The following is a 9,715-nucleotide window of genomic DNA, read 5'->3' as shown; positions in this document are numbered from 1 at the left end:
GCACTTATTCTAAAATTGACCACAGAGTTGGAAGTAAAGCACTCTTCAGCAAATGTAAAAGAACAGAAATCACAGCAAACTGTCTCTCAGACCACAATGCAATCAAATTAGAACTCAGGATTGAGAAACTCACTCAAAACTGCACAACTACGTGGAAACTGAACAACTTGTTCCTGAATGACTACTGGGTAAATAATGAAATGAAGGCAGAAATAAAGATGTTCTTTGAAAGCAATGAGAACAAAGACACAAGTACCAGAATCTCTGGGACACATTTTAAGCAGCATGTAGAGGGAAATTTATAGCACCAAATGCCCACCAGAGAAAGCAGGAAAGATCTAAGATCGACACCCTAACATCACAATTAAAAGAACTGAAGAAGGAAGAGCAAACAAATTCAAAAGCTATCAGCAGTTTTGTCTTTATACGTTATCTGATGCTTTTGCCTCACACCTCTTAAAATTATTTCCTTGTCTTGACTTTAGATAACCAGATGACAATGTGCCCAGGTGATACTCTTTTTGTGACGAATTTCCCAGGTGTTTTGATCTTCTTATATTTGGATATCTAGGTCTCTAGCAAGGCCAGGGAAGTTTTCCTCGATTATTCCCCCAATTATGTTTTCCAAACGTTTAGACTTCTCTTCCTCCTTGGGAACACCAATTGTTCTTACGTTTGATCATTTAACATAATCCCAGACTTCTTGGGGGCTTGATTCATTTTTTAGAATTCTTTTTTCTTTGTCTTTGTTGGATTGGGTTAACTCAAAATCCTTGTCTTTGAATTCTGAAGTTCTTTCTTCTGCTTGTTTTATTCTATTGCTGATACTTTCCAATACATTTTGCATTTCTCTAAGTGTGCCCTTTATTTCCTGAAGTTTGATTGTTTTGTATTCATGTTATCCATTTCACTGAAGATTTCTCCCATTATATTTTATATCCTTTTTTGATTTCCTTAAATTGGACTTCACCATTCTCTACTGCCTCCTTGATTAGCTTAGTATATTTTGTAGATTATATTCTGAATCCTTTTTCAGGTAAATCAGGGATTTCTTATGGGTTTGGATCCATTGCTGGTGAGCTAGTGTGATTTTTGGGTGGTATTAAAGAACATTGTTTTGACATATTACCAGAATTGTTTTTCCGGCTTCTTCTCATTTGGGTAGGCTATGTCAGAGGGAAGATCTGAGGCTCAAGCCTGCCATTCAGATTCTTTTGTTCCATAAGGGTGTTCCCCTGATGTAGTACTCTCCCCCTTTTCATAGGATGTGGTTTCCTGATAGCCAAACCGTAGTGATTGTTATTTCTTTTCTGGATCTAGCCATCCAGCAGGGCTACCAGGCTCTGGGCTAATACTGGGAATTGTCTGCACAGAGTCCTGTTACGTGAATCATCTTCAGGTCTCTCAGCTGTGGGTACCAGCACAGTATTTGGGCTATCTCCCAGGTCCTGCAGGAGCAATCTGCTTCCTTCAGAGGGTCTGTGGATTCTCTCGGCTTTCCTGATATATTCCTCTAGTAGTTCTGGAGCAAAAGTTCATGATGTGAGTCTCCACGCACTACTGTGTCTGAGCTGGAACCACAAGCTAGTCCGGCCTCCTAGCTACCATCTTCTCCTAAGCTTCAGTAGAGTTCAGGAGACTAAAAGTCCAAAGGGGTCTTACCGACTACAATCAGGGTGTTGGCAGGATGTGTCCCTTCTGGAGGCTTTATAGAGAATTCTTTCCTTTCCCTTTTCTGGCTGTTAGAGGCCATCTGCCTGCCCTGGCTCATGCCTTTTCCACCTTCAGGGCCAGCAATGACAATGGAGTTTCTCAAGCCACATCCCTCTGACATCTCTCTTTAAATTTTCTTATGCTCCTTGCTCCTTCCTGGATATTTTAGATTTTTTTTTTTTTTTTTTTTTGAGTGAGGTCTTCTCACTCTGTCACACCCTGGCTGGAGTGATTAATAACTGACTCTAGGTACACTGCCTGAGTTAGCCCTGCTTTGAATCACCATTAGTCCTTAAGGTTCTTGGATCATGCTTCATCAGAATGTTGGCATGATTACATGACCATGGCTGGAGAGGTCTCAGAAATTCACCATGGCTGGAGAGGCCTCAGAAAACTTAAAATCATGGAAGAAGGTAAAGAGGAAGCAGGGCACCTTCCTTAAAATGTGGCAGGAAGGAGAAGTCCAGAAGCTCTTTAATTAGATCCCATTTGTCAATTTTTGCTTTTGTTGCAATTGCTTTTGGTGTCTTTGTCATAAAATCTTTGCCCGTTCCTATGTCCAGGATGGTATTGCCTAGGTTGTCTTCCAGGGTTCTCATAGTTTTGCATTTTACATTTAAGTCTTTAATTCATCTTGAGCTGAGTTTTGTATATGGTGTAAGGAAGGGGTCCAGCTTTAGTCTTCTGCATATGGCTAGCCAGTTATCCCAGCATTATTTATTGAATAGGGAGTCTTTTCCTCTTGCTTGTTTTTGTCAGCTTTGTAAGAGATCAAATGGTCATATATGTATGACCTTATTTCTGTTCCCTAGGTCTATGTCCCTGTTTTTGTACCAGTACCTTGCTGTTTTGATTACTGTAGCCCTATAGTACAGTTTGAAGTCAGATAACATGTTGCCTCTAGCTTTGTTCTTTTTGCTTAGGATTGCTTTGGCTATTTGGGCTTTTTTTCTATCATGTTAATTTTAAAATAGTTTTTTCTAGTTCTGTGAAGAATGGCATTGGTAGTTTGATAGGAATAGTATTGAATCTGTAAATTGCTTTGGGTAGTATGACCATTTTAATGATATTGATTCTTCCTATCCATGAGCATAGGGTATTTGTCCTTTTGTTTGTTTCTTCTCTGATTTATTTGGACAGTGTTTTATAATTTTCATTGTAGATATCTTTCGCCTCCCTGGTTAGCCATATACCTAGGTATTTTATTCTTTCTGTGGCAATTGCAAATGGGATTACCTTCTTGATTTGACTGTTGGTTTGGCTGTTTTTGGTATATAGAAACGCTGGTAATTTTTGTAGATTGATTTTTGTATCCTGAAACTTTGCTGAAGTTGTTTATCAGCTGAAGGAGCTTTTGAGCCAAGACTATGGGGTTTTCTAGATATAAAATCATGTTGTCTTCAAATAGAGATAATTTGACTTCTTCTTTTCCTATTTGGATGCCCTTTATTTTTTTCTCTTGCCTGATTGCTCTGGCCTAGTACTTCTAATATTATATTGAATAGTAGTGGTAAGAGAGGATATCCTTGTCTTGTGCCAGTTTTCAAGAAAAATGCTTCCAGCTTTTGCCCATTGGGTATGATGTTAGCTGTGGTTTTGTCATCGATGGATCTTATTATTTTGAGGTATGTTCCTTTAATACCTAGTTTATTGAGAGTTTTTAACATGAAGGGGTATTAAATTTTATTGAAGGTCTTTTCTGCATCTGTTGATATAATCATGTGGTTTTTGTCTTTAGTTCTGTTTATGAGATGAATCACATTTATTGATTTGTGTTTGTTGAACCAACCTTGCATCCCGAGCATGAAATCTACTTTATCATTGAGGATTAGCTTTGTGATGTGCTGCTGGATTCAGTTTGCCAGTATTTTATTGAGAACTTTTGCACTGATGCTCATCAAAGATATTAGCCTGAAGTTTCCTTTCTTTGTTGTTTCTCTGCCAGGTTTTGGTATCAGGAAGATGCTGGCCTCATAGAATGAGACAGGGAGGAGTTCCTCCTCAGGTTTTTGGAATAGTTCAGTAAGAATGGTAGCAACTCTTCTTTGAACATCTAGTAGAATTCAGCTGTGAATCCATTAGGTCCTGGACTTTTTTGGTTGGTAGGCTACTTATTACAGATTCAGTTTCAGAGCTTGTTATTGGTCACTTCAGGGAATCAATTTCTCCCTGGTTCAGTTTTGAGAGGGTATATGTGTCTGGAAATGTATCCATCTCTTCTAGGTTTTCTACTTTGTGTGCATAGAGGTGTTCAGAGTAGTATCTGATGGTTGTTTTAATTTCTGTGGGATCAGTGGTAACATTCTCTTCAACATTTCTCATTGTGTTTATTTAGATCTTCTTTCTTCTTTATTACTCTAGCTAGTGACCTATTTACCTATCTTTTTTGTTTTTTCAAAAAAAAAAAAAAAAACTACTGGATTCTTCAGTTTGGATTCAATTTTCTTCAGTTTGGATCTGATTTTGGTTATTTCTTGTCCCCTGGTAGCTTCTTCCTAACATAAGTTATGATGTTAGGTTGCTAATTTGAGATCTTTCTAACTTTTGGACGTGCATTTAGTGCTATGAATTTCTCTCTTATCATTGTTTTAGCTGTGTCCCATATATTGTGATATATTGTATCTTTGTTCTCATCAGTTTCAAAGAAAATCTTGATTTCTGTCTTAATTTCATTGTTTACCCAAAAGTCATTCAGAGACATGTTGTTTAATTTCCCTGTAATTGTATGCCTTTCAGCACTTTTCTTAGTCTTGACTTTTATTTTCATTGTGCTGTGGTCTGAGAGTGTGTTTGGTATGATTTTGTTTCTTTTGCATTTGCTGAGGATTGTTTCATGTCCAATTATATGGTTGATTTTAAAGTGTGTTCCATGTGGTGATGAGAAAAATGTATACTCTATTTTTTTCTTAGTGGAGAGTCCTATAGAGGTCTATCACATTTATTTGGTCCAATGTTGAGTTCAGGTACTGAATATCTTTGTTAGTTTTCTGCCTTGATGATCTGTCTGATACTGTCAATGGAGTGTTGAAGTTTCCCACTATTATTATTGTGGGACTCTAAGTCTTTTTGTAGGTCTCTAAGAACTTGCTTTATGAATTCGGGTGTACGTATATGTGTTGGGTGCATATATATTTAATATAGTTAGGTCTTCTTGTTGAATTGAACCCTTTACCATTATGTAATGCCCTTCTTTGTCTTTTTCTGATCTTTGTTTGCTTGAAGTCTGCTTTGTCTGAAATTAGGATTTCAACACCTGCTTTTTTTCTGTTTTCCATCTGATTGGTGGATTTTCCTCCATCCCTTTACTTTCAGCCTCTGAGTGCCATTACATGTGCGATAGGTCTCCTGAAGACAGCAAACCATTGGATCTTGCACTTTTATCCAGCTTGCTGCTCTGTGGTTTTGAATTGGGGCATTTAGGCTGGGCACAGTAGCTCATGCCTATAATCCTAGTACTTTGGGAGGCTGAGGCAAGAGTTTGAGACAAGCCTGGCCAACATGATGAAACCTCATTTCTACTAAAAATACAAAAATTATCCAGGTGTGGTGGTGTGCACCTGTAGTCCCAGCTACTTGAGAGGCTGAGGCATGAGAAGTGCTTGAACTCAGGAGGCGGAGGCTGCAGTGAGCCAAGATTATGCCATTGCACTCCAACCTGGGTGACAGAGTGAGACTCTGTCTCAAAAAAAAAAAAAAGTTGGGGCATTTAGCCTATTTACATTCAAGGTTAGTATTGATATGTGTGGATTTGATCCTGTTATTGTGTTGTTAGCTGGTTATGCTGGCTTCTTTGTGTGGTTGCTTTACAGTGACACTGGTCTGTGTGTTTAAGTGTGTTTTTGCATTAGCTGGTAACAGTCTTTCCTTTCTATATTTAGTGCTCCTTTCAAAATATCTTGTAAGACAGATCTGGTGGTAATGAACTCCCTAAACATTTGCTTATGTGAAAAATATCTTATTTCTCCTTCACTTAGGAAGCTTAGTTAGGCTGGATATGAAATTATTGAATGAAGATTTTTTTCTTTAAGAATATTGAATATAGGCCCCCAATCTCTTCTGGCTTGTAGGGTTTCAACTGAGAGATCCATTGTTAGCCTGTTGGGGTTCCCTTTGTAGGTGACCTGTTCTTTCTCTCTAGCTACCTTTAATATTCTTTCATTTTGACCTTGGAAAATCTGATGATTATATGTCTTGGGGATGATCTTCTTGTGTAGAATCTTTCAGGAGTTTTCTGTATTTCCTAAATTTGACTGCTGGCCTCTCTAGCAAGATTGGCAAAGTTTTCATGGATGATATCCTAAAATATGTTTTCCAAGCTTTTTGCTTTCTCCCTCTCCCTTTCAGGGTACTAATGATTCACAGATTTTGCCTCTTTAACATAATCCAATACTTCTAGGACATTTGTTCATTCCTTTTAATTCTTTTTTTCTTTATTTTTGTCTGTCTTATTTCAGAGAGCCAATCTTCAAGTTCTGAGATTCTTTCCTCAGCTTGGTCTTTTCTACTGTCAATGCTTGTTAATGTTCTGCTGTTAATACTTACGATTGTATTGAGAAATTCTTATATTGTGTTACTCAGCTCTGTCAGATACATTAGGTTCTTTTTTATAGTGACTATTTCATCCTTCAGCTCCTGTATCATTTTATTGTGATTCTTAGTTTCCTTGGATTGGGTTTTGCCATTCTCCTGAAACTCAATAACCTTTGTTCCTATCCATATTCTGAATTCTATTTCTTTCATTTCAGCCAGCTCAGCCTTATTAAGAACTCTTTTTGGAGCAGTGTGATTGTTTACAGGACATATGAAACTCTGACCGTTTGAGTTACTGGAGTTCTTGTGAGAGCTCTTTGTTATCTCTGTGTGTGAGTGTTTCTTTAACTGCAGTGTAGATTGAGTACAGTCAATAGACTTATGTTCTGGATGTTTTCACAGGGCCAAGGCTTCGTGCAGGGTCTTTATTTGAAGCTGACTTCTTGTCTTTGGTTTCAGAGAGGGATATGTTAGTGAGGTATTTTTTGTGTTGAAGCCTTGGGGTGAGATCCATTAGGTGGCACTTAGGTGTATTGATCAGTTGGTAGACTTTTGCTCAGTTGTGTCGTTCCCTTATGTTTTCTCCCACTTGCAGCTGTGTTCCCCATTAATGCTCTGAAAGTGTGGATTCCTCTCCCCCTTGAGTGCTGGGTATAGATCATGGCTTGGCACTCTCAGCTGCCCACTGCAGCCCTGGGGCAATCTGAGTGTTTATGTTTCTTCCCCAATTTTGAGGCAGAAGAGGAAGGGACCTTAGTTGTAGGTGTGGCCAGGGGCCTTTTGCTTGTCTCCTGAGGGCTCCTCCCCAGAGAGATGCAGGTTAGTAATCACTCAGTACCATCAGCTCAGGTTAGGGAGTCTGTGCTGTGGGCCCAAACTGGAGGTTCCCTGACTGGTGATGAGCAGTTGGGGGCTGAAGGGTGGGACCCGTGGAAAACAAACTGGCCTTCACTCCTTGGGTCAACTGCAGCTTGTTGGAGGTGTGGATAAGGCACTTAAGGTCTTTGCTCCTTTATTAGTCCAAGGGTGGCAAGGGCAGTTTGACTGCAGAGGCAGTGGTAGAGAGGGTTTCAGTTGCCTTGGGGGCTCTCTCTAGGGAGCTGCAGAGCTGCTACTGGCTCAGTACTCTGGTGGAGGGTGGCTAGAGGCCCAGGTCTGGAGGCCCTGCCCATTGAAGAGAGACAGGAATGAGCACCCATGTAACAGGCTGGCCACTTTTCTGTAGGGCTGCTATGGCAGGCTGGGGGCCCACTCCAGTCCTTAGTCACCTCAGATTTTCCATTAACTGGAAGTATTAACAGTGAAGCTGGGAAATAGCTAAGATGGTGGCCTGCCTCTGTCTCTGGGAGCTTTGTCCCAGGGAGGTACAGACATGTTACTGGGCCAAACACACCTGTAGGAGGTGGCTGGTGACCCCAGTTGAAGGGTCCCAACCAGTAGGGAGAAATGGTTCACTTAGAAAAGAAAGCAGTGTGGCCACTTTTTCATAAAGCAGCTGTGCTGTGCTGGGGGTTTACTTCAGTCCACAGTTACCTCGGGTCTCCAAAGCTCAAAGGCCAGAGCAGCTAAGTCACACAAACAGCAAAGATGGCAGTCCACCCCTCTCTCTGGGAGTTCTGTCCAAGGGAGGTTTCAAATCTCTGTGGGCTAGAGAACACCTTTGGGGGTGGCTGGAGACCCTGGTTGGGAGGTCCTGTCCAGTGAGGAGGAATGGGATTGGGGACCTGGTTTAAAAAGCAGTCTGGCCATGTTTTTAAGGATGCAGCTGTGCTGTGCATGGGGATTGCCTCTGCCCCTTGTCAGCTTGGACTCTCCAAAGCCCAAAGACTGGAACAGCTTTGCTCTTTCGCCCAAACAGCAAAGATGGTGGCCTGCCCCTCCCCACTTGGAACTCTGTTTCAGGGATGTCTAACACTGCTATTGGTGGCTGGCTAGAATTCCAGGCCCGTGGGTTGCCATAGAAGCAGGGCCTTCAGACTGTCACTGCCTAGCCCCGGGTTTCAGCCTCTTTCCTAGGGGTATGAGTAGGGGTCTAACCTGCCACTTTGCCAGAGTTGCAGCTACTTTTGCTGGGAAGCCCAGTTGTCTTAAGGCTCCCGGGTCTCCGTGTGTGCCTGAGTAGCTGTTCTGCTGAGATTCCATATAGCAATGTGTGTCAGACTGAAGGTCCTGGTGGGGTACGTTCATGAGGAGAATCTCCTGACCCAAGGTTTGCAAAGACCCTTGGGAGAAGCATGGGTTCCCAGGGTTGCACATTCACTCACCACTTCCCTAGGGGCAGGGGAAGTTCCCCCAGCTCCGTATTGCTCCTGGGTGGGCCATCATTCTGCCTTGCTTTTATCTGTTCTCTGTGCGTTGAGTTGTTTTCTTGATTATTCTCAATGCGTGTACCTGGATGTTTCAATCGAAGGTGCTGTATTTACTCACCCCTTCCATTCTCTTCATGAGAGCTGCACACACTAGCTGTTTCTAGTCTGCCATCTTGGCCCTAAAGGTCTTAAATACTTTCTAATTCTCCTTTTATTTTTCAGTCCATTGATTGTTTAAGAGTGTGCTGTGTCATTTCTAGAAATTTGTGAATTTTCCAGTTTTCTTTCTGTCATTAATTTCTAACTTCATCCCATTGTGGTTGGAGAAGATACTTTGTATGATATACATGTTCTTAACAAGCTGTTGAAACTTAATTTGTGGTCTATGATATGGTCTATCCTGGAAAATGTCCCATGTACCCTTGAGAAAAATGTGTATTCCGTTGTTGGGTTAGAGTATTCTAAATGTCTGTTAGATCTCATTCATTTATGGTGTTATTCAAGTTATCTGTTTTCTTATTTCTCTTCTGCCTGATTGTTCTATTTGTTGCTGAGAGTGGGATACTGAAGTCACCTACTGTTATTTCTCCTTTCATTTCTGCCCATTTTTGCTTTATATGTTTTGATAGTCTATTATTAGGTGTGTAAATGTAGATGTTATAATCTTATACCTTCTTGCTGTATTGAACCTCTTATTAATACATAATGCCTTTCTTTGTTTCATAAGCATTTTTGGTTTAAAGTCTATTTTTTCTCACATTCATATAGCCACCCCTGCTTTCTTTTAGTTACTATTTGTATGGAATATCTTTTTCCATCCTTTTACTTTCAACCTCCATGTGTCTCTGCATCTCAGGTGAGTCTCTTGTAGATGGCATATAGTTAGAATTGTATTTTAAAATCTATTCTACCAAGCTTTGTATTTTGCTTGAAGAGTTTAATTTATTTACATTAAAGTAATTAACTGATGAGGAGGGACTTGCTTCTGTTATTTTGCTATTTGTTTTCTACATGCCTCATAGCTTTTTTTGCTTCTCATTTCCTGTATTATTGTGTTCTTTTGTGTTTTTTAAATTTTTTGTAGTGAAATTTTCTAATTTCCTTTTGTGTATAACTTTAGTTATTTTTAAATTTTATTTCATATATATTTATTATATGTATAT

This window comes from Mandrillus leucophaeus, unplaced genomic scaffold (assembly GCF_000951045.1).
Source record: "Mandrillus leucophaeus isolate KB7577 unplaced genomic scaffold, Mleu.le_1.0 Scaffold148, whole genome shotgun sequence".
Taxonomy (NCBI): domain Eukaryota; kingdom Metazoa; phylum Chordata; class Mammalia; order Primates; family Cercopithecidae; genus Mandrillus; species Mandrillus leucophaeus.
This window is presented reverse-complemented; position numbering follows the sequence as displayed.